Raw genomic sequence first — 26,256 nt, 5'->3', positions numbered from 1 at the left:
CCTATTAATGTGAAACACAGTGAATAATACATACAATAAAGATCCATTTTTATCAGTCTCATGGTGTATTTTAGGCTGACAAAATGGGGACATTGAGTAAATCGGGCATTTTTTCTTTATAATAAACTTAAGCAGTTTAAATATTCTTCCCGCCCCTTGATGTAGTCTGATAACTATTTCTGATTATGATGACCTTTTTATTTTTGAATATTTTCATCTTCATGATAAGGAAAACATGCTCAAGAAAGGATTTACTCGAATTCAGCCTTGTTCGTCTTTTTTTTGTACAATGGAGAAGACCTTTACGTCCTAGCCCAGTACACGTGCTATTGGTAGGGTCCAAGCTACCGCACGGGGTGCACTGGGGGCGTGTCGGGCTCGAATGGTGACGCTGCCATTAATACCGACTAAACTCCATTGGGCTCCGCCATCGTTCCTTCCAGGAACTACCTCTCGGTATTACTTCTGGGGAGATGGCTGTACTTAATGTACTCATTCACTCTCACTCACGCGTTCATACGTCCTGTATGAGGCTTACTTGGGTGCTCTCTCTATCGCACTTTGATTCACTCTCAAACACTCCCACATGAGGCTGACTTTTGTGCTCACCTTTTTCGTTCCTTGCGAGGCTGACTTGTGTGCTCACCTTACTCATTCCTTGCTAGGCTTACTTTTGTGCTTGCCCCACCCATACCATGTGAGGCTGACTTGGGTGCTCACCCTATCACCTGGTTCACTCTCAATCGTGCCACTCTATTGTACCTCTGTCACTCCCCCTGGCATCCCACGTGGGACATTTTTCGTAGGACCCCTTCCGACATACCATGCGAGGCTGACTTGTGTGTTCACCTTTTTCATTCCTTGCTAGGCTTACTTTTGTGCTAGCCTCTACCATACCATGTGAGGCTGACTTTTGTGCTCACCCTTAACATGTCGTGTTAGACTGACTTGGATGCTCACCCTTTCACTCCTGTACCACGCCATGAGGCATCGATAGCTAAGTTCCAACATACTACGCTACGACCCTCCCGTCTTGGCATGAGGTAGTCCACTTATACGCCTATACACTCACTCTTCTGACTTGCTTCGGGGTGGCTGGGTTTACCCCTTACGCGGTTACCAGTCGCTGCGCCAAACCTGCCTCGGCATGAACAGACCATTCACTCCCTTTTTTGCGCTTGGCCTTTTTCGCTCCAGCTAACCAATCACTAGTTATCCGTGCCCGTCGTTTATTGCTCGGTTTGCCAGATTACCTGTAGCATACAGGCAATCTGGATGGTAGCAGCCGAGACTGCGTTCCACTTCTCCACCGATTGACACATCCGCTGACTAAGGGTATCCGGGGTTGTGTCCCAGCCACAGACGTCAAGCATTGCTCTTCTTTCGACGTCGAACCGATGACATACGAACAGTATGTGTTCGGCAGTTTCGTCTACACCTGGGCAGTCTGGGCAGAATGAGACCTCCGCGTGCCCGAACCTGTGGAGGTACTGTCGGAAACAGCCATGGCCTGACAGGAATTGTGTCAGGTGGAAGTGAACTTCCCCATGGGGTCTTCCCACCCAGCTCGATATGCTAGGTATCAGCCGGTGGGTCCACCTACCTTTCGAGGAGTTATCCCACTCACGCTGCCATCTGGCGACCGAGGTCACCCTGGTGCGCTCGCGGGCTCCTCTATTTCCACGTAGCTCGAAGCACTCCTCATCTTCCCGAATGACCAGTCCGACTGGCATCATGCTCGCTATGACGCAGGATGCATCGTGTGATACCGTGCGGTAGGAAGATATCACTCTGAGGCACATCACGCGGTAGGTACTCTCAAGTTTCTGTAGGTAACTGGTTACCCTCAGTGCTCTTGACCATGACGGGCCGTCCTATCTGAGGATAGATACGGCAACGCCTGCCAGTAACCTACGTCTACTGGCGCACACCTTTGAGCTGTTGGACATCATTCTCGATAGAGCCGCAACAGCAGTCGACTCTCTCTTGCATGTATAGTCGACATGGCTGCCGAAGGTCAGATTGTCGTCTATAATGACTCAGGGAGACTTCAGACTTCGCTGTGAAGTGATCGCGACTTCTCCCACATGGATAACTGCATGTTGTGCCGACTTGCGGTTGTTGACGATAACTACCTCCGTCTTATGATGAACGAGCTCCAGGCCTCTCGCGCTCATCCATTCCACCACCGTGCTGATCGCGTGTTCTGCGGTTAGTTCTACCTCAGGAATTGACTCCCCGTAGACCTCTAAGGTTACGTCGTTGGCAAAGCCGACGATCTTGACCCCAGGAGGGAACTTCAGTCTCAGAACCCCGTCATACATGAGGTTCCATAGCACCGGGCCTAGGATCGAGCACTGCGAGACTACGGCGGTAATAGGAACCCTTTTCTGACCGGCATCGGTCTCGTATAGCAGTACGCGGTTTTGGAAGTAACTTTCCAGGATCCGGCACAGACCCACCGGTAGGCTAAGCCAGTGTAACGAGAGCGCGATGGCATCCCAGCTTGCACTGTTGAATGCGTTCTTCATGTCAAGTGTCACTAACGCACAGTATCGAATACCTCGCCTTTTCCGTTGGATCGCTATCTCGGCAGTATTTATCACTGAGTTGAGAGCGTCCACTGTGGACTTACCCTTCCGAAAGCCAAACTGGTTGCTTGACAGGCCGTCCGTACCTTCCGCGTACGAGGTTAGCCTGTTGAGGATGATCCTGTCAAGCAGTTTGCCAGTCGTGTCGATCAGACAGATTGGTCTGTACGCCGATGGGTCGCCTGGCGGCTTCCTGGACTTCGGCAACAGCACCAATTTCTGCCTTTTCCATCTATCGGGGAAACGGCACTCGTCAAGGCATCTCTGCATAGCTAGCCTGAACATGTTCGGGTTCGCTATGATCGCTGCCTTGAGAGCGTTGTTTGGAACTCCATCCGGCCCTGGAGCTTTGTTCATTGCTAGGGATTTAGCCACTGCGAGTAGTTCTTCATTCGTCACTGGAGTCACCATTTCGACCGTGCCCGCACTGTCTCGTAGTGCAGGTGGCCAGAGGCTTGTGGCTCGAGACGGGAAGAGTACTTCGATAATTGTTGCCAACCGGTCCGGAAACCGTTCTGGGGGTGAAGAGCCCCCTTTGGTCTTGGCCATCAGCTGCAATCTCGGCACTCCACCAGTATACCGGGCATCTGCCGTTTCTTGGCAGTGTTTTTCTCGGCATAGTGGCGTCGCACGCGCGTGATAGAACAGTTACCAGCGCATCCCCGCTTAGACTGTCGGTGTTGGCCTTCAGTCCCAGGGCCGCGGTGAAAGCTTCGCTGTCGAAGTGATTGGACTTCCACCCGCGTACCTGACAGGGATCTTCCGCCCTCGGATGCTGCACACCATAGTTGATCCTAAAGCGGATTGCTAATTGATCGCTATGGGTGTAGCCTTCGTCTACCCTCCATTCCATGCCTGGAGCCAGACTCGGGCCGGCAAATGTTACGTCAATCCACGTCTTAACCCCGTTTCTACGGAATGTACTAGTGGAGCCATTATTAGCTAGCACAAGCGTTAAAGTCTCCCGCTATGACTACCGGTTTCCGGCCCACTAGGTCTGACGAGAGCGATCATCTGGTTGAACTGTTCTATTGGCCACCTTGGTGGAGCGTAGCAGCTGCAATAGAACACACCATTGATCTTGGCAATCGCAACACCCTCGGCGGAGGAGTGTATTACCTCTTGAACCGGGAACCGTCCCGTTGTACAGATTGTCACCATTCCAGACCCGTCCGACACCCAATTGCCGTTGCCGGCAGGGATGTTGTACAGGTCTGATAGGAGGGCAACTGTCTGAGTTTCTCTGTCGGACTTCTCCCGACATTCCACCCTGTTGGCATAAGCCTGCTGTTTCTGTCTTGCGACACGAACAGTTTTCCGGAGCTCCAGGAGGCTCAGCTTTAATTCCTTGCTTATGTTTTGCTTTGCGCTAGTGAACTCGATTATTGAATCGAGCTTCTCCACCACTTTGCGCATCGCGGATAGTGGCCCGTCCAGTGCGTTGGTAGGGCTACTTCCTATCACTACTGGGGGGTAACTGGTGCTATCAGATGCAGCACTCGTCGCTCCACTACTCTCCCCACGGGGGGGAGACCTCGCCAAACCACCTCTTTTTTTTTTTTTTTTTACAATGGAGAAGACCTTTATGTCCTAGCCCAGTACACGTGCTAACGGTAGGGTCCAATCTACCACACGGGGTGCACTGGGGGCGTGTCGGACTCGAATGGTGACCAGCCATTAATACCGACTAAACCCCATTGGGCTCCGCCATCATTCCTACCAGGAACTACCTCTCGGTATTACTACTGGGGGGATGGCTGTACTAAGTGTACTCATTCACTCTCACTCACGCGATCATACATCCTGTATGAGGCTTACTTGGGTGCTCTCTCAATCGCACTTTGATTCACTCTCAAACACTCCCACATGAGGCTGACTTTTGTGCTCACCTTTTACGTTCCATGCGAGGCTGACTTGTGTGCTCACCTTACTCATTCCTTGCTAGGCTTACTTTTGTGCTCGCCCTACCCATCCATGTGAGGCTGACTTGGGTGCTCACCCTATCACCTGATTCACTCTCAATCGTGCCACTCTATTGTACCTTTGTCACTCCCTCTGGCATCCCATGTGGGACATTTTTCTTAGGCCCCACTTCTGACATACCATGCGAGGCTGACTTTTGTGCTCACCTTTTTCATTCCTTGCTAGGCTGACTTTTGTGCTAGCCTCTACCAACCTGTGAGGCTGACTTTTATGCTCACCATTAACATGCAGTGTGAGACTGACTTGGATGCTCACCCTTTCACTCCTCTGCCACGCCATGAGGCATCGATAGCTTAGTTCCAACATACTACGCTACGACCCTCCCGTCTTGGCATGAGGCAGTCCACTTATACGCCTATACACTCACTCTTCTGTCTTGCTTCGGGGTGGCTGGGTTCACCCCTTACGCGGTTGCCATTCGCTGCGCCAACCTACCTCGGCATGAACAGACCATTCACTCTCTTATTTTGCGCTTGGCCTTTTTCGCTCCAGCTAACCAATCACTAGTTAGCCGTGCCCGCCGTCTGTTGCTCGGTTCGCCAGATTACCTGTAGCCTACTGGCAATCTGGATGGTAGCAGCCGAGACTGCGTTCCACTTCTCCACCGTTTGACACATCCGCTGGATAAGGGTATCCGGGGTTGTGTCCCAGCCACAGACGTCAAGCATTGCTCTTCTTTCGACGTCGAACCGATGACATACGAACAGTATGTGTTCGGCAGTTTCATCTACACCTGGGCAGTCCGGGCAGACTGGGACCTCCGCGTGCCCGAACCTGTGGAGGTACTGTCGGAAACAGCCATGGCCTGACAGGAATTGTGTCAGGTGGAAGTGAACTTCCCCATGGGGTCTTCCCACCCAGCTCGATATGCTAGGTATCAGCCGGTGGGTCCACCTACCTTTCGAGGAGTTGTCCCACTCACGCTGCCATCTGGCGACCGAGGTCACCCTGGTGCGCTCGCGGGCTCCCCTATTTCCACGTAGCTCAAAGCACTCCTCATCTTCCCGAATGACCAGCCCGACTGGCATCATGCTCGCTATCACGCAGGATGCATCGTGTGATACCGTGCGGTAGGCAGATATCACTCTGAGGCACATCACGCGGTAGGTGCTCTCCAGTTTCTGTAGGTAACTGGTTACCCTCAGTGCTCTTGACCATGACGGGCCGCCGTACCTGAGGATAGATACGGCAACGCCTGCCAGTAACCTACGTCTGCTGGCGCACACCTTTGAGCTGTTGGACATCATTCTCGATAGTGCAGCAACAGCAGTCGATGCTCTCTTGCACGTATAGTCGACATGGCTGCCGAAGGTCAGCTTGTCGTCTATAATGACTCCGAGAGACTTCAGACTTCGCTGTGAAGTGATCGCGACTTCTCCCACATGGATAACTGCATGTTGTGCCGACTTGCGGTTGTTGACGATAACTACCTCCGTCTTATGATGAGCGAGCTCCAGGCCTCTCGCGCTCATCCATTCCTCCACCGTGCTAATCGCGTGTTCTGCGGTTAGTTCTACCTTAGGAATTGACTCCCCGTAGACCTCCAGGGTTACGTCGTCGGCAAAGCCGACGATCTTGACTCCAGGAGGGAACTTCAGTCTCAGAACCCCGTCATACATGAGGTTCCATAGCACCGGGCCTAGGATCGAGCCCTGCGGGACTCCGGCGGTAATCGGAACCCTTTTCTGACCGGCATCGGTCTCGTATAGCAGTACGCGGTTTTGGAAGTAACTTTCCAGGATCCGGTACAGACCCACCGGTAGGCTAAGCCGGTGTAACGAGAGCGCGATGGCATCCCAGCTTGCGCTGTTGAATGCATTCTTCACGTCAAGTGTCACTAACGCACAGTATCGAACACCTCGCTTTTTTCGTTGGATCGCTATCTGGGCAGTATTTATCACTGAGTTGAGAGCGTCCACTGTGGACTTACCCTTCCGAAAGCCAAACTGGTTGCTTGACAGACCGTCCGTACCTTCCGCGTACGGGGTGAGCCTGTTGAGGATGATCCTCTCAAGCAGTTTGCCAGTCGTGTCTATCAGACAGATTGGTCTGTACGCCGATGGGTCGCCTGGCGGCTTCCCGGGCTTCGGCAACAGCACCAGTTTCTGCCTTTTCCATCTATCGGGGAAACGGCACTCGTCAAGGCATCTCTGCATAGCTAGCCTGAACATGTTCGGGTTCGCTATGATCGCTGCCTTGAGAGCGTTGTTCGGGACTCCATCCGGCCCTGGAGCTTTGTTCATTGCTAGGGATTTAGCCACTGCGAGTAGTTCTTCGTTCGTCACTGGAGCCACCATTTCGACCGTGCCCGCACTGTCTCGTAGTGCAGGTGGCCAGGGGCTTGTGGCTCGAGACGGGAAGAGTACTTCGATAATCGTTGCCAACCGGTCCGGAGACCGTTCTGGGGGTGAGGAGCCCCCTTTGGTCTTGGCCATCACAATCCGGTAGGCGTCACCCCACGGATTCGCGTTGGCACTCTCACACAGGTTGTCGAAACACGCTCTCTTGCTGCTTTTAATAGCCTTGTTAAGGGCTAATTTCGCAGCTCGAAACACTTCACGGCGGTTCTCTCTTGCATCCTCGGTGCGAGCTCTTTGCATCCTACGTCTAGCTCTGAGACAGGCTGACCGTAGAGCTGCAATCTCGGCACTCCACCAGTATACCGGGCATCTACCGTTTCTTGGCAGTGTTTTTCTCGGCATAGTGGCGTCGCACGCGCGTGATAGAACAGCTACCAGCGCATCCCCGCTTAGACTGTCGGTGTTGGCCTCCAGTCCCAGGGCCGCGGTGAAAGCTTCGCTGTCGAAGTGATTGGACTTCCACCCGCGTACCTGACAGGGATCTCCCGCCCTCGGATGCTGCACACCATAGTTGATCTTAAAGCGGATTGCTAGATGATCGCTATGGGTGTAGCCTTCGTCTACCCTCCATTCCATGACTGGAGCCAGACTCGGGATGGCAAAGGTCAAATCAATCCACGCCTCCACTCCGTTTCTACGGAATGTACTAGCGGAGCCATCATTAGCTAGCACAGTATCTAGTTTCGCAAACGCTTCCATTAGCGCTTGGCCCCTGCTATTTGTACAGCGGCTGCCCCACTCCACTGCCCAAGCGTTGAAGTCTCCCGCTATTACTACCGGTTTCCGGCCCACGAGGTCCGACGAGAGCCTGTCGATCATCTGGTAGAACTGTTCTATTGGCCACCTTGGTGGGGCGTAGCAGCTGCAATAGAACACACCATTGATCTTGGCAATCGCCACACCCTCGGCGGAGGGGTGTATTACCTCTTGAACCGGGAACCTTCCCGTTGTACAGATTGCCACCATTCCAGACCCGTCCGACACCCAATTGCCGTTGCCGGCAGGGATGCTGTACGGGTCTGATAAGAGGGCGACATCTGTCCTCGACTCCGAGACCGACTGCCACAGCAGCTGCTGGGCTGCTGCACAATGGTTAAGATTTAGCTGTGTGACTCTCACGGCTTCTTCTTATTTAACTCGCCGAAGGGACACGAAGGTCCGCCCATAGCATGTTTATGGGCTTGCTTCTTAGCGGTGCAGATAAGGCACTTATATGCCTTAGTGCACCCCCGCTCTTTATGCCCCTCCTCGCCGCAGCGACGACATAGCTTGCTCCTGTCTAGGCCTTTGCATTCGTAAGCTTTATGGCCGGATTCTAGGCACCGATAGCACCTGTCCACTGAAGGCGGCTGGGGTATACTAATAGGGCATACCGACCAGCCGATCTTCAGCTTCCCTTTCTCGGTTACCTTTTTGGCATCCGCATTCAGTAGCCTGAGGTAGGCTACCTGGGTGCCAGAGGGTCCGTCCCTCAATCGCACAGAGGCCCGCTCGATTGTGACGCCGCATTGCTCCTTGACGGCTGCGACGACGTCTTCTGCGGTTGCGAACTCGTCCAAGGGCTTGCACTGGAGAGTTGTTTCCGCACCTAGCGACCTGATTTGGGCGCCCTCACCAAGGACCTCTTGGGCCAAGGCCTTATATACTGCACTTGATTGTGCGCCTCGCTTCAGCACCAGGAGCATCTCTCCCGTATTGGTGCGTCTTACGCTACGCACATCCTGCCCAAGGGCCGAGAGACTTTCGGCCGCCTTCATCGATTTAAGGACATCGGCGTATTTGTCCTTGTCGGTTTTTAACCACAAGGCTTCGCCTCTGTCCTTGGCCTTCCTCGCAGGCCGCGGTACCTCCGGTTTCGGTGCCGGCTTTTTCTTGGTAACCAGCGTCCAGGGGTTTGAGCCCCCCTGCCCCGGTCGTGTCGGGTTGCTGGTACCATCGCTCTCCACAGCGAGGTCACTCTCGCCCTCGCTTACCTCACCCAGGCGGCGTTTGACCTTGACGGTTGCACGCCGAGTGGTGCCGGTTTTGGCACCCTCTCCTGGCGACTTCCTAGGGCGCTTCGCATTCGATGCCGTCTTGCGATTGCCCTTTCCTTTTCCCTTCGAGGAGAACTCGGTCGCCGCTCCGATCGACGTGGCTGCTCCGTAGAAGGTAAAGGCCACTGTCTGTGAACCTCTATTGACCTTCTCTCTTTCCTCCCTATTGGAGGCCACTGTCTGGGTTTCTCTGTCGGGCCTCTCCCGACATTCCACCCTCTCAACATATGCCTGCTGTTCCTGTCTTGCGACACGAACAGCTTTCCGGAGCTCCAGAAGGCTCAACTTCAACTCCTTGGCTATGTTCTGCTTTGCGCTAGCGAAGTCGATTATAGCATCGAGTTGCTTCGCTACTTTGCGCATCGCAGCTATTGGCCCCTCCGATGCATTGGTAGGGGTATTGCCTACCGCTGCTGGGGGGTCACTGGTGCTTTCGGGTGCAGCACTCATCGCTTCACTACTCTCCCCACGGGGGGAGACCTCGCCAAACCACCTCTTGCGAAGGGGTTTGGCACCTCCGTCTGTTTATTTTTATTTTTATTTGCCTCCATGTATAGTCCCACGAGTAGCGCGAGAAATATATGTCCGCCACGCCAGAGCTCCGCAGAATCGCCAAACCACCTCTAGCAAAGGGGTTTGGCACCTCTGTAGCCTTGTTCGTCAGCTAGAGCCCATCAAACATATGTTCATATTTGGCTGATAAAATCGGGGTTTCAATGTATTATAATAAATATTCAGCATTCGAAGAAGTTTCTTGTCAACGAGTGTAGAACGACTTTGTTTTTACTTACTTGAAGTCAGCGCCAGAAATTCGGTTTGGTGGGATCGGTGTTCCTAAAATCGTTATTAACTAAAAAAATGACCATAAATTTGGCATACGGCATTCGAAAGATATAGTATCCAAGCATCTTCTCAGTGAATTTCAAAATGATCCATCGAGGGATTCGAGAGATATGGCGATTTGAAGTTTTATGATACGTTTCATAAGGCTACCAGCAAACACCCATGGGTTTGGTCCAATCTCTATGAACAAAAAAATATTTGTCTACTTATTTAGTACATGGCATTCAAAAGATATAGTAATCAAGAATATCCCTTGCAAGTTTGGAAATATTTCATTGACGGAATCGAAAGTTATAACGGTTTGGATGTAGTATGCGATCATAGATGGGTTTTCTACCAGATTTCAAGCGTGAATCCATGTTTGTCCATTGGCTATTTAGATCGTTTATACGTGTCGCGATTTTTAAAGGAAACCCTTACCATTTTATTACATAGATATAATGTACAAATGGTGTTATTAATATGGTGCACTGAAAAAATATGAAAATAGGGTTGTCTACCAAACGTTAAATATATTGTGTAATTTAAAAAAATTAATGAAAGTTGGAATGTTTACTTCAAAAGGCCATATCTCAATGGTATGTTGACTGATTCTAATTATTTTTTCATTATTGAACAGGTAGACGTTTCATCGTTAATTTTCATCAAGAAGAATATAAAATAGAGTTGGCTACTTCAAACAATAGACAACTTAATTATCCTCAACTATATGTATTATCACTATTTATTTGTTTATTTGTTTATATTTGATATTTCAACGGACTTAACTAGTCTTATTGAAAGCTTAATTCTAATTCACACAATACAAAATGTAGCAACATTAACAATCAAAACAATACTTAGGGACGTTTCGATAATAAAATACATCGATACTTAGAATCGATACTGGTATCGAATGCAAGTACTGATACTTTCGATATAATCGTAGTCGTAGTATCGATACTTGAAAGTATCGCCATTCGATTCCGCACTTTTACTACAGACTAACAGACATAACACTATGAGGAAATTCCCATAAAAACATGGATCCGGCAATTTTCCCAGAACACTAGCTCCACCTTTTATGCACAGTCCCAAACACTCATTTGCTGATGGGTTACCCCTCAGGTTTGGGAACAATTTTTCACTAGTGGTCTATCCCCTATTTGCTTGTTCATAGGTCAGTGGCGCCATAATTTCAAATGTGGGCACAGTCCCAACTACAAATATATTTAAAATGACCGTTAAAGCGGGCGAAGCATTGTTTTCGAGTGTTATGTCTGTTAGTCTGTGCTTTTACAGTAGCTTAATTCCCTGAATTAGGTAATCTGCAAACCGTTGTTTGGAAATTCAGTAGTGGGTTTTGTCAGTTAACGTTTTGCTCTGCTCCTGGGAACAGAAAAACCCATTCGACAAATATATTTTATTGATCTGATTCGTTTGATGTTGGATCCAGTCGACGAATATGTCAGACGTCGAATGTCAGAAAAGATAAACAATAAATAATTTGGCTGATCAGAAAGTCCCATGGACTGTCAAATAATGGGCAATGTTCGGAATCGATGTTTTCATCAAATGCGATTGGTGCTTCAGTTATTGTAGCAACTCAAATGTAACAACCGATTCCGCGATGGTTTAGCCTGAATAGGTTATCACATTCCACTCGGAAATAATTCCAAAATCGTTCATAATTCCGAATCGAATACTTCCAACTACTGGTTCATTCGATTCTTTTCGATATCGTGAAGATTGTATCGATATCAGTAAAGTATCGTGATTGAAGTATCGATACCAAAAAATCGAGCATCGGAAACAGAAGTATCGACTCCGTACTAGTATCGAAAATATCGCAACGTCCCTAAATACTAAAACAAAAAAACGAAAACCAAAAAAAAGTCACGAATATTCAAAATTACATAGCTCGTAATAACAGGTATTAAACAAACAAAAATGTCTTAATCGGCAGCCACGATTCGGTGCGACAGAGGAGAATCCATCCGTACATTTGGGTTCCATGGTCCATCATTGCGAAATTCCCTAAATTCTCTACATCGCACTCCACGAGGCCATGTGCTAGATGTAAGAGCGCGTTTTTTCAAGCTTGCGTTCAATTCGACCTTGAATGAGACATAGTCTAGCGTTGTGACGTCCTGCCAATTCGAAACAAGCTTTTTGACTTTTGGAGAATCGTTTACATTTAAGCAGTCTAATACAAGAGCTGAAATTTCTTGTTCACTGACGTCGTTTTTAATGTTTGTCAAAAACAGCGTAAAACTATCTTTCATCGTTTTATCGGGAGATACTGTTTCCGAACTGGATTGAATTTTTGTAGAACATAGCCGAGTAATTTCGTTAACACTTTCGTTGCTTTCCGAAGATAGGCGCTCCACTAGATTAACCATAGTAGTATTCAGTGACGCGACACTCAGCTTCAAACATTCTATATCACTTTCATGCTGCTTTTCTCGCAATTTATGGGCTAACTCAACTGAGCTAACGGAATTGCGGAATCTTACGTCTTCCAATAGATCGCGGCAATTGTCACACATCCATATAACGTTTGACCCACTACAGGCAGATAATTCTTCTTTCGTTAGACCGGTGCAGAGTTTGTGAAAGTAACGAATTCCATCACAGAATCCTTCGCAAACAGCTGGGTCTGATTCTCCAATTGCCTTTTTGCATTTTCCACACGGTTTATTTGCTAGCTGGTTCATGACGACGTTCTATTACCTTGGTATTTTACAGCACAAAGAGATGAAACAATGGTGAATGCCGCAGTCGGATGTCGGCGGCGAGAGATGAAATGGCTTAATTTCGATCACGATTGTTATTTAAAAACAACAAATTAGTGCACTCAGAACGATGGCTATAGCACTATAACTTAGTCGATTATTTTAGACGAAGCAAAAGGTTTTTCCGCGAGAAAAACTTTGATTTGTCGGAGCACGCAGATCAACAATGCGACAGTTCGAAGCAACACACACGTAGTAAATATCTTTATATTCAAAACGACGACCTATCAATTTCTATGCATTAGTTGAATGCAACGAACGCAAACTACAAATCATGGAAAAATAAAACCATAAATTCAATACATATATTCAAAAATATGAAGGTATTTGCTGATTCAAATCAATTTATGTTGTGATACGGTTTTTGTTGGAAATTTTGTACAATCGTGATTCGCTGTTTGGGTTGACAGATGTTAAAACTGGGGGATGTTATTAGTAGGGGGATCAAATGGGATGTTATTAGTACAAGTTAATCTGCTCATATCTCTAACTATTGTCAGTTTAATTGTCGAATTGAATTTAACATGAGAATTTGACATTCAGATGACGACAATGGACCAACTAGCGGAGGTCCAACTAAAAACCGGCTCCTGTTAAAAATTGAGCGACCAGCGAATCACGACTGTGTTAGTTTTAACATTTCATGTATCCATAATTTGTAATAAACAGCAATTGAAATCAACTAATATATAAAAATTGATAGGTCGCTATTTTTAATACAAAAATAATCACTAAATAATTGTAATGCATAGAGTTGAGACCAATTATATTGTCTATTTATTTATGTAGACAACTCTATTTTATATTCTTCTTGATGAAAATTAACGATGAAACGTCTACCTGTTCCATAATGAAAAAAATAATTAGAATCAGTCAACATACCATTGAGATATGGCCTTTTGAAGTAAACATTCCAACTTTCATCTATTTTTTTAATTTGCACATTATATTTAACGTTTGGTAGACAACCCTATTTTCATATTTTTTCAATGCGCCATATTAATAACACCATTTGTACATTATATCTATGTAATCAAATCGCAAGGGTTTCCTTTAAAAATCGCGACATGTATAACCGATCTAAATAGTCAATGGACCAACATGGATTCACGCTTGAAGTCCGGTAGAAAACCCATCTATGACCGCATACCACATCCAAACCGTTATAACTTTCGATTCCGTCAATGAAATATTTTCAAACTTGCTAGGGATATACTTGATTACTGTATCTTTCGAATGCCATGTACTAAATAAGTAGACAAATATTTTTTTGTTTATAGAGATTGGACCAAACCCATGGGTGTTTGCTGGTAGCCTTATGAAACGTATCATAAAAATTCAAATCGCCATATCTCTCGAATCCCTCGATGGATCATTTTGAAATTCACTGAGAAGATGCTTGGATACTGTATCTTTCGAATGCCGTATGCCAAATTTATGGTCATTTTTTTAGTTAATAACGGTTTTAGTAACACCGTGTGGGGGTTTGGTGAAAATCGATCTTACCGTCTAAACGGCATAATTCCGAAACCGTAATTTTTGAAGTTTTAAAATTATGCATGTTGCGATTGCAACGAAAAAGAGACAGTTTTCCGATTTTCTGAACGTTGTATTTTACAGTATATGACAGCGTTAAAAAATACCTGCCGGAGGGATATATAATTTTTCAGTGTGGTACATATTTTAGTTAGTGGTTCGATATAACGTTTGCATATTTTTAGTTAATAGATTTAAGAAAACTTACGTTTAGTGTCCCTTTTATGTCTTTTACAGTAGTTCAGTTGGTGGTGGTAATGCTAAAATAAGGTTTGTGGGTTAGGTTAAGTTTCACCATGCTTTCATGCTGAATATTTTACCTCTTATTGTGTGTTGTATGATTAATTTAGTTTTTACGATACCGTAGATGAAAGGATAGCAGCTATGTAGTACCTAAGGATTTTTATGGTTTAATTTAATTTAGTTAGGAACAATATATAGCACTAAACTAACCAATTTCAATCAGCCGTACTAATAGCTGTAGGATTTAACTGCTTTTAATTAGAATTTTTCAATTTATCGTACTGCACTTGTTTTTAGAACTATAATTTTAGATTTACTGCACTGTACTTGATTTTAACTAGAATAATTAATCTACTGAACTGTACTTGTAGTATTTAATCGTGAATTACAAATGGCAAATAAACTTTAGTAGAGTACAACTTTTCCTCGCTGACTTGCAATTCTTTTTGACGTTTCTCCCTCGATCATCTCCGAACGCCAGCGGCGCCCGATTTATAGGGGCGATCGCATGGCAAAGATGTTTACATATAGGTGCAGACTATTATTTTATTTGGATGTATGGTGCGGTGCAACGAGCAGTTGCGACAATGCAGAATAAATTTTTCAGAAAATAGTAACAGAGTTCGTGTCTTTAGCGAATTTGTTGAGACTTTATTGTAGTCATGAATATTAACCTGAGAAAATTCACCATAAATACTTCTTGGACGATATACCGTCAAAATTATTTTATCAAACGATGCGCTGTTTAACGTTTGTAAAACTCCACGAAGATACTAAACCTCCGAAATTGGCGGTTTCAAAATGATGCTATCTTGACATTAAATTAATGTTTTTGAACATTTGATCTATACATATAATTGGTCATACAACAAAAATCAAACGCTCATCAAAATCGATCAGGACCTGCTAGAGTCGAATGGAAATCGTCATTTTTCATTAATTTCTCTATTCATTCGGAAAGTGTTATCCTCGTTATTAATCATATTACGTTTTCGTCTCAACTCGACGCATTCCCAAAATAAAAAACCTGTTTTAATCCACCTTGTGGTGCAATTGTGCTTTTCTCATTTATCCAGACTACGATTCCATGGCTATGTTCAATACAATGGTGGAAATGAATATTACATGTTCAGTACGATTTGCTCATACATACAATGGATCGACAGCCACGATCTTGAGATACTATGTGATACTGAAACATCGCTTGAAACCAGCGGCGGATCATGGAGAAAGATCCGGGAGATCCGGGTCCTGCCGAAATTTTCAATTTGTTAAGAAATTTTAAACTAGTTTTAATTTTAAAGTAGCAACCCCTCACTGCATACTCCCTTCGGGCCGGTATGTTTGACGATTTTTAGAGTGATTGCATAACCTTTCTATATGAGCAAGGCAAAAATGTACAGAAGTCCAAAAAAGTCAATTTTTGTCAAACATCTCAATGTTTCATGCATTTTAAAATCATTTGGCATCAAAAATACAAATTTGATTTTGAAAATTTTTCATTTCAGTTTATATGGGAATTTGATGTGTGATTGCACTCTTCAACTCGTAACTCCGGAACCGGAAGTCCAATCAATAAAAAATTCAATAGCAACCGATGGGACTAACTTTGTGCAAATCGGTCCAGCCATCTGTGAGAAACAGAGGTCACATTTTTTCCACATACACACATACACACAGACATTTTCCGATCTCGACGAACTGAGTCGATTGGCATACGACACTCGGCCCTCCAGGTCGGGTTTAGATTGACAAATTTTAGAGTGAATGAGAAAGGCAAAAAAAATTTTAGCAAATGTTGAAAGTTATGTATTTTTTGGTGAGCAGTTCTATGTTTCATAGACATTAAATCAATTTTAACTACGCTTCCTATTAAATAAAGACCCTTATTACAGTACATCTCTACAAAAGCGAGCTCAATTTGAAAAGAAATCTGAGGATTATAGTTGAACTCTGGAATTTTCTATTGGAATGTTTTCAGGCAGGATTTTGATATTGATGCTATTAGACAACTGTGAAATCAAGACCAATAGATCAGTTACATATCAGTACCCCATTCCGACAATTTACCAAACATCCTCATGATGTTTACAACAACAGGTTATCAATGTACGGATCAGATAATTGTTATTGTATAATTGAATTAAATCAGTCAGCATCAATAACTTTTCAACTTCAAGCCAATTTTTTTTGGTATGGTGTGGGGAGGGGGGTTGTATGGTGTTAAACCCCAAAACCTTCTCTTGACTACGCCGTTGCTTGGAGTTATTTATTTCGCTTTTCTTTTTCCGATATGTTTCAGATCGATCCGATGGTTATAAGTTAGAAAAATTGCAGTCAGAAGGTTCGCACAAATGAACATTTTTACACTAATAAGTTATCAAGTTCCTTCCAGACAACTTGGAAGTGTTCGGTGATTATTTCTAGCGGTTGTAGATAGAAAAATGAAATACAAAATTCGTTTTTTCGAAATAATGTTTGGCTTATTTCAATGAATTATTACTATATTGAACAATAAATAGGCGACAAAGAGTAATCAACAAAAAAAAAGCCATAACTTTTAAAGTATTCAAAATAGATATTTGAAGTCTAAAGTTATTTGCAAAAGTAAGAGCTACAAATTTGCTGAAGGCATCATTTCGATATAATCACTTCCAAGAAAATTTGTGAAAATATCTCACTCATAGGGGGATTAATCAGCAAAAGCACAATACCGAAAGAAAGGGCATATTGCCTCCATTAAATTCTCTGAAGTTACTATTGACCTAAAATAAGCCGTTTTGGCGTTAATAATAGATTACATCTTTTTGGTCATATTTCTGGCAATGGGAAATGATAAAAATCTTTCGTCCGCATTTAATGTTAAATATCTCTTTTGATGATAGTCCGATTTCAACAATCTATAGCTTGTTCGAAAGGTATTCGTTAAAGCTGTCTAAAAACATATAAATTGTTAATATATATTGTCAATTTCGGCAGATAATTTAAAAAAAAACTGCAAAAAACGCCATTTTTACACATTCAAACATTCATATCTTGGAAACTAAACATCAGAATCAAAAACAAATTTAAAGCGTTCTTACTGTTTGATAGGTCTTTCATTTGAAATTGGTTTGGATAAGATCGGTTCAGCCATTGCTGAGAAACACGAATGAGAATTAGTCCGTTACATGCACACACAGACATTGGCCCAAATCGTCCCAAATTTCCCAAATTTTGGATTGGTCCTCCAGTAATCTGCTTCCCATTAATTCATCGAAAACAAAAGTCATATTTATTTCCAGAAGGCAAGTTCGTACCGTGTTACCAGATATAATCACCCACAATAAAAAATACAGTATGTCGCCAAAGTTCGCAATCTAGGTGTGATATTCCAATCGAACCTTGAATGGGACTCTCAAATAAATGATCAATGTGGGCGCATCTATGCAGGATTGCGACACTTGAGACTTACTGCGGGAATGCTTCACGTTTCTACCAAACTTAAACTGTTTAAATCACTTCTGTTACCCTATTTTTCTTATTGTTTGGAATTGATTTTGAATACTCCAGCTGCTTCTTATAATAGATTAATAGTGGTAAGCTTGAAGCTAGTTAGTACCGCCGCACGGTACTATCTCTGATTTTAGACCAGAGTTTAGTCCGGTCTAAGACGTTAGTACCTGTCATCGCAGAAATGGCTGCATCCTGAAGCCAAATTAAAACAGTGTAAAGGGGCACCATATTCCTCTTGCATACATCTCAATAATTTGAATCAACTTTTCGACCTTTATGTGCAATATTATGGCCCATGTTGCACACAAACCATATGAGGGCAAGTAAGCAAGTTTTATCCCGTACGAAAAACAGGTATAATCGAGTTTTAAATGTCATTTTTTTGATATTCTTTATCGTCCTATCCATAAGGTTCTGCACGCTCATTTGAAAATGCCATGTCGAAGAGTTATATTGCAGGTTAGCAGAAGTCGAATCATTTTGAAACTAACCGTAGAACGAAATTTTATAATTAGATGCAGAGCTGCATTAAATAAAAATTGTTTTCGTTTATGTTACTTATGGCTATCAAAATGAGTGAGTTATATTGCAGGTTAGCAGAAGTCGAATCATTTTGAAACTAACCGTAGAACGAAATTTTATAATTAGATGCAAAGCTGCATTAAATAAAAATTGTTTTCGTTTGTTAGTTTATGTTACTTATGGCTATCAAAATGAGTGAAGCTGTTTAATTTACCCACACTTTTTTAATTAGTTTAACTAGAGGAAAAGAACAGAATTTATAATCACAATGTGTACCCTTTTCTACTTATATCTTCTCACAAAGAACACAATAAGCAAGTGGAAGTTTTTTTTATATTTTTACTGCTTTCGAAAGAATCCAAAATAAGATTAAATAAAAGATTTTAAATAAAGCCATGCCATACAATCTAAGTAACACTATGACAGCAAACAATATGGTACAAATATTCTCATTTTGATCGTTATTTAAATAATATCGAAGTTTGCTTATAATGTTTCACTATTTATAATTTTCCATCATATCTTGGACGATTAGCATTTCCACTGTAGAACAAATTGTCATTTAATTCTTAGTGATTGAACAGAAATGCACAGGGTTTGAAAGAAGTTGTGAAAGTTGAGACTGGACAGATGACTTGGAAAAATAACACAAAAAGTTGAATGCGGAAGAATCGCCTAAATCGTGTCGGAATTTAAGGGGGGTTGTGTAAAGTATTATCGGCAAAAAATTGGATTCCTTAATTTTTTTTTTCAATGCAAAGATTGTCTATTCAGTCAGGTGCCACGTCGAAAACTGGATTTGCGGTGTACACCATAACTCAAAATCTGCTGGACCAATCGTTGATACATTTGCATAGTTGTTTTAACATCACTCCACAAGTAACTAATGGAGCTTTTATTTCTTGGTCGATTTTCGAACTTTTCGTAGCACTTTGAAGCCAATGTCCGATTATTGATAAAAACCTATGTTAATCACCTAGCGGTGCAATTGTGCCTTTCTCAATCATGACTCACGAGAATGTGTGCGTTGTTTATGTTCATTAAAAGCATTTAAATACATATATTACATTTTATTAATATACATCACATGACAAATATATACAGCAAAATAAATTATTATTCGAGTTCTAAAATTTTGAAAAAGAAGAAACAGCCACGGTAATATTGAACTGAAAACCTATTTTAATCCACCTAGCGGTGCAATTGTGCCTTTCTCAATCATGACTCACGAGAATGTGTGCGTTGTTTATGTTCATTAAAAGCATATATTACATTTTATTAATATACATCACATGACAAATATATACAGCAAAATAAATCATTATTCGAGTTCTAAAATTTTGAAAAAGAAAAAACAGCCACGATAATATCGAACTGAAAAACCTGTTTTAATGCACCTAGAGGTGCAATTGTGCCTTTCTCATTTCTCCAAACTATGATTTAATAGCTGGTTCGTACAATATAACATTATGGAAATGTATTTCATTCTTATTACACTTGGTAAGTATATATTAGAGCATCTTTTTGCATTCATCGCGGTATCGGTTTGAATCGGAGTTTTCTATGTGATCGCACTCCACAACCCGTAACTCCGGAGCCGGAAGTCGGATGGAGATGGAATTTAATCAGTTTCCGGGGACGCAACACCTTTCATTTGAGACTAAGTTCATCAAATCGGTCTAGCCATTTTCAATAATATAGCCAATAACCGTTATTCTGAATTTGGATACTTCCGGATCCGTCGATGGTGGCCAGTGTGGCCAAAGAGACTTTGAATGGCTGTTGGTGACCTAGATCTACAAATTCAACAGTTCATTCACATTTCCTTTTGATCATGCCCATATGAGCCTGCCTAGTTCTAGTTTTCCGTTCTAAGTTTATAACTGATTCGCTCTAGAATACCTATCCCTCTTTCAATTTCATTGCTTTCGTTTCTCTTAGTCTCAAATTTGCCGAAAATAGCCAACAAAATCGATACAGTAGAACCTTGCGGCAATTAAGACATAGTAACATATAAACTAGTTGGTAAAAAAGTAGATTAAAATTCGATTTCTGCTAGCTGAGCTGTGTCATTAATTGCTATCAGCCATACGTGTGTGCGGAACGAAAAATCAATAAGTAGTTCAATCGCAATAGGATCGGTGCGACACCGATAGCTTGGTGTCGATTGAATGCATACGTCACGGCTTGATGCTAGCAGAAAGGGAGAAGAATGATCGCATGGTCGTTCTAGGCGAGGATTTGTGAAGAATTTTTTGCCGGCGTCGGCGGTAAAACATGATGATGAGTTATGTTCTACCATAGACCATGCGGTAGACTTGGGTGCAACGCCCAACTCCTACTCTGCAGAAGGCAAAGAATTCTTCACATTTCCTTTCGATCATGCCCATATGAGCCTGCCTAGTTCTAGTTTTCCGTTCTAAGTTTATAACTGATTCGCTCTAGAATACCTATCCGTCTTTCAATTTCATTGCTTTCGTTTCTCTTAGTCTCAAATTTGCCGAAAATAGCCAAAAAAATCGATAGAGTAGAACCTTGCGGCAATTAAAATATAGTAACAAATTCAACAGTTGTGTTTACATTTTGGAAAAAATTTCACCTTTTTACATTCATCGCAGAATTCGTTAGAATCGGGATTTGCTGCGTGATCGTACGTATCACCCTGTAATTCAGGAACCAGAACTCGGATCCACACAAAATTCAACGGCAACTGATGGACCTTTCATTTAAAATCAAGTTTGTCAAAATCGGTTCAGCCATCTCCGAGAAACCGATGTGGACATTTTGTTAACAAATCCGCACATACACACACACACACACACACCAGGGATGGGAATTATCATTCATTCGCATGGTTCTTGGCGAATCCGTTCATTGTTTTGACAGCATCCAGTCGTTCATTCACGATCCGACTAAAACTCTCCAAAAGAACACATCTGAACGTAGGTAGAGATGAACTTCCGAAGATGTGAGCCAGGTAAAAGAATGTCACGTACTATGTTGAATGAAGAAGATCGTGTTCTTCATACGCGGATTGAATCGGAAGATTGTACTGTAAACATTCACAAGTGAATCAACTTTTAGTTTACAAATGAATGTGACATTGTATCCTCTGGTTGGGTTAGGTCAACTTTATAGTGCAAATGTACACTATAATCAATGTTGAGAAGTAGATTGCGCTACAATACACTTGAAATTGATATTGTGATATGCACGGAATCGTTTTGAGAAGTTATTTTTTTTCACCAGCACATTGCAAACTACTTACTCAACAATAAGAGATCACCAAGTGAAAATTTCATAGGTCTATAAACAAGAACGACAAGTTTTTTTATTAGAACGATCCGGTGAATGTTTTGAAATGAATCTTTGTGAATGAAATAATGCATTCATTTGCGATCCTTTCTGCTTTCATTCAAAACACTACGTATGCGATGGAGAATGAATCATAGCCGGGCGCTGACACTTTTTTTCAGTTTTGCTTCTCGCTTTCGCATGAACGCGTAACTCTGCACATGAAGGGTTGCCGAGATCGGGTTTCACAGTAAGAGCATGTTGGTGGATGATTTCAAATTGATCGTTTCGTGAAATGATTTTTCCCATGCCTGCACACACACACATACATACATACATACATACATACATACATACATACATACATACATACATACATACATACAATGGGGGTTAGTAGAGTGGGAGTGGAGGATGCGTCAGAAATCCTTCATCTTATTTCGGTATACGGGGTGGATTAAGGAACTGCCGGCGTGAGGGTGGTCCATGGGGAGGGGAGTGATGAAGGAGGGAGGTGTAAGGGCAAGACGGGTGGGAGGGGGGCGTGCGGCGACGCAATACTCAACTGCATATTTTGCCTTCCATTTGAGACTTGATTTGAGAAAATCGGTTCAGTCATCACCGAAGAACCGATGTGATCTTAATTGCGGAATATGCCCGGAATTCCGGAATCGTCGATAGTGGACAATATATTCAAGGAATGTTTGATTGGCAATCGGTGATCTAGATCTGCGATTAGAAGTAATTTGGTGACCATTTTAGCCTCTGAGGTATTACGATTATACCGATTTATATGGGAAATACCAGGGTATCCTTACTAACACCCCAGTAACTCCGGAAGCAAGAGTCAGAACCGAATGAAATTCAGCAGCAGTCAATGGTATTACTGTATCTTTCATTTGAAATCAAGTTTATAAAAATCGGTAGAGAATTCGTTGGGGAATGGGTGTGACATTAGCTTTGGAATTTGGCGGGTTCCCCGGGGGCGTCATAAACCGTCATAGGTGGCCAATGTGGTCAAAGCTGCTTTGATTGATCATTAGTGAACCAGACCCGCAAACTAGAGTAATGTTACATCAATTTTAATATGTTTTACATCATTTGAACATCATGGTGGTACCAGTTTATATGGGAATTTGCTGCGTGACCGCACTCTTCAACCCGTAACTCCGGAACCGGAAGTCGGATCAACTAAAAATTCAATAGCAGCTTATGGGAGCGTTATACCTTTCTGAAACTAAGTTTGCGAAAATCGGTTCAGCCATCTCTGAGAAAATTGTGTGAGTTTAAATGACACATACACACACACATACACACACATTCATACACACACACAGACATTTGCCGATCTCGACGAACTGAATCGAATGGTGTATGACACTCGGCCCTCCGGGCCTCGGTTAAAAAGTCGATATTTACAGTGATTGCATAGCCTTTCTTTATATGAGAAAGGCAGAAAGGTGCGAAATAGACAGTCCCAAAAAGTCGATCTTTATAAAAAAAAAATTTTCGAGATAACATAAAATCTCGACGTTTCATGCATTTTAAAGATGTTTGGCATCAAAAATACGAATTCGATTTCTGAAAAATGCACGGGGTCCCCCCTTTGAAAAAAAATTGGAGTTCCGGCTTATATGGGAATTTCATATGTCACCGGACGATTTAGTCTATATTTCCGGACCCATATAAGCGACCGTACGAATGTGATCTTAATTGCGGAATATGCCCGGAATTCCGGAATCGTCGATAGTGGACAATATATTCAAGGAATGTTTGATTGGCAATCGGTGATCTAGATCTGCGATTAGAAGTAATTTGGTGACCATTTTAGCCTCTGAGGTATTACGATTATACCGATTTATATGGGAAATACCAGTGTATCCTTACTAACACTCCAGTAACTCCGGAAGCAAGAGTCAGAACCGAATGAAATTCAGCAGCAGTCAATGGTATTACTGTATCTTTCATTTGAAATCAAGTTTATAAAAATCGGTAGAGAATTCGTTGGGGAATGGGTGTGACATTAGCTTTGGAATTTGGCGGGTTCCCCGGGGGCGTCATAAACCGTCATAGGTGGCCAATGTGGTCAAAGCTGCTTTGATTGATCATTAGTGAACCAGACCCGCAAACTAGAGTAATGTTACATCAATTTTAATATGTTTTACATCATTTGAACATCATGGTGGTACCAGTTTATATGGGAATTTGCTGCGTGACCGCACTCTTCAACCCGTAACTCCGGAACCGGAAGTCGGATCAACTAAAAATTCAATAGCAGCTTATGGGAGCGTTATACCTTTCTGAAACTAAGTTTGCGAAAATCGGTTCAGCCATCTCTGAGAAAATTGTGTGAGTTTAAATGACACACACACATACACACACATACACACATTCATACACACACACACACACACACAGACATTTGCCGATCTCGACGAACTGAATCGAATGGTGTATGACACTCGGCCCTCCGGGCCTCGGTTAAAAAGTCGATTTTTACAGTGATTGCATAGCCTTTCTTTATATGAGAAAGGCAGAAAGGTGCGAAATAGACAGTTCCAAAAAGTCGATTTTTATAAAAAAAAATTTTTCGAGATAACATAAAATCTCGACGTTTCATGCATTTTAAAGATGTTTGGCATCAAAAATACGAATTCGATTTCTGAAAAATTCACGGGGTCCCCCCTTTGAACAAAAATTGGAGTTCCGGCTTATATGGGAATTTCATATGTCACCGGACGATTTAGTCTATATTTCCGGACCCATATAAGCGACCGTACGAAATTTTATAGACATCTATGGGGATATTATAGCTATCATTTGGGACTAAGTTTGTGAAAATCGGCCCAACCATTTCCGGGAAACTGATGTGAGTTCGTTATTTTGAAAGATGGCCGCTTTCCCCGGGCACTTCCGGAACCGTCTATGGTGGTCAATGTAGTCAACGAAAGTTTGGTTAGCCGTCGGGGACCTAGAACAGCAAATTTAAGTTGTTTGAGAGACTTTTTAGCGAAATTTTTACTTTTTTGCTTTCATCGGAGTATCGGTATGATTCACAATTTGCTATGTGATCGCACGCCACAACCTGTAACTCCGGAACCGGAAGTCGGATCGGGATGAAATTAAATAGCCATTTACGGGGACGCAATACCTTTCATTTGAGATGAACTTCCGAAGATGTGAGCCAGGTAAAAGAATGTCACGTACTATGTTGAATGAAGAAGATCGTGTTCTTCATACGCGGATTGAATCGGAAGATTGTACTGTAAACATTCACAAGTGAATCAACTTTTAGTTTACAAATGAATGTGACATTGTATCCTCTGGTTGGGTTAGGTCAACTTTATAGTGCAAATGTACACTATAATCAATGTTGAGAAGTAGATTGCACTACAATACACTTGAAATTGATATTGTGATATGCACGGAATCGTTTTGAGAAGTTTTTTTTTTCACCAGCACATTGCAAACTACTTACTCAACAATAAGAGATCACCAAGTGAAAATTTCATAGGTCTATAAACAAGAACGACAAGTTTTTTTTATTAGAACGATCCGGTGAATGTTTTGAAATGAATCTTTGTGAATGAAATAATGCATTCATTTGCGATCCTTTCTGCTTTCATTCAAAACACTACGTATGCGATGGAGAATGAATCATAGCCGGGCGCTGACACTTTTTTTCAGTTTTGCTTCTCGCTTTCGCATGAACGCGTAACTCTGCACATGAAGGGTTGCCGAGATCGGGTTTCACAGTAAGAGCATGTTGGTGGATGATTTCAAATTGATCGTTTCGTGAAATGATTTTTCCCATGCCTGCACACACACACATACATACATACATACATACATACATACATACATACATACATACATACATACATACATACATACATACATACATACATACATACAATGGGGGTTAGTAGAGTGGGAGTGGAGGATGCGTCAGAAATCCTTCATCTTATTTCGGTATACGGGGTGGATTAAGGAACTGCCGGCGTGAGGGTGGTCCAAGGGGAGGGGAGTGATGAAGGAGGGAGGTGTAAGGGCAAGACGAGTGGGAGGGGGGCGTGCGGCGACGCAATACTCAACTGCATATTTTGCCTTCCATTTGAGACTTGATTTGAGAAAATCGATTCAGTCATCACCGAAGAACCGATGTGATCTTAATTGCGGAATATGCCCGGAATTCCGGAATCGTCGATAGTGGACAATATATTCAAGGAATGTTTGATTGGCAATCGGTGATCTAGATCTGCGATTAGAAGTAATTTGGTGACCATTTTAGCCTCTGAGGTATTACGATTATACCGATTTATATGGGAAATACCAGTGTATCCTTACTAACACCCCAGTAACTCCGGAAGCAAGAGTCAGAACCGAATGAAATTCAGCAGCAGTCAATGGTATTACTGTATCTTTCATTTGAAATCAAGTTTATAAAAATCGGTAGAGAATTCGTTGGGGAATGGGTGTGACATTAGCTTTGGAATTTGGCGGGTTCCCCGGGGGCGTCATAAACCGTCATAGGTGGCCAATGTGGTCAAAGCTGCTTTGATTGATCATTAGTGAACCA

General features: G+C 43.0%; 1 protein-coding gene and 1 long non-coding RNA gene across 2 annotated transcripts in view; both read right to left on the bottom strand.

Annotated features, from left to right (window-relative positions):
• The window catches only part of LOC131692818 (solute carrier family 22 member 13), a 1,403,565-nt gene that overhangs the window by 80,242 nt on the left and 1,297,067 nt on the right, over positions 1-26,256 (bottom strand). The window lies entirely within an intron of this gene.
• On the bottom strand, positions 14,332-14,894 carry LOC131692822 (uncharacterized). Its single transcript, XR_009306071.1, has 3 exons — positions 14,577-14,894; positions 14,444-14,516; positions 14,332-14,383 (listed from the first exon to the last, which is right to left on the bottom strand). It is a non-coding gene; the product is annotated as an uncharacterized LOC131692822 (long non-coding RNA).

The sequence above is a fragment of the Topomyia yanbarensis genome, chromosome 3, assembly GCF_030247195.1.
Source record: "Topomyia yanbarensis strain Yona2022 chromosome 3, ASM3024719v1, whole genome shotgun sequence".
Lineage (NCBI taxonomy): Eukaryota > Metazoa > Arthropoda > Insecta > Diptera > Culicidae > Topomyia > Topomyia yanbarensis.
This window is presented reverse-complemented; position numbering and strand designations above follow the sequence as displayed.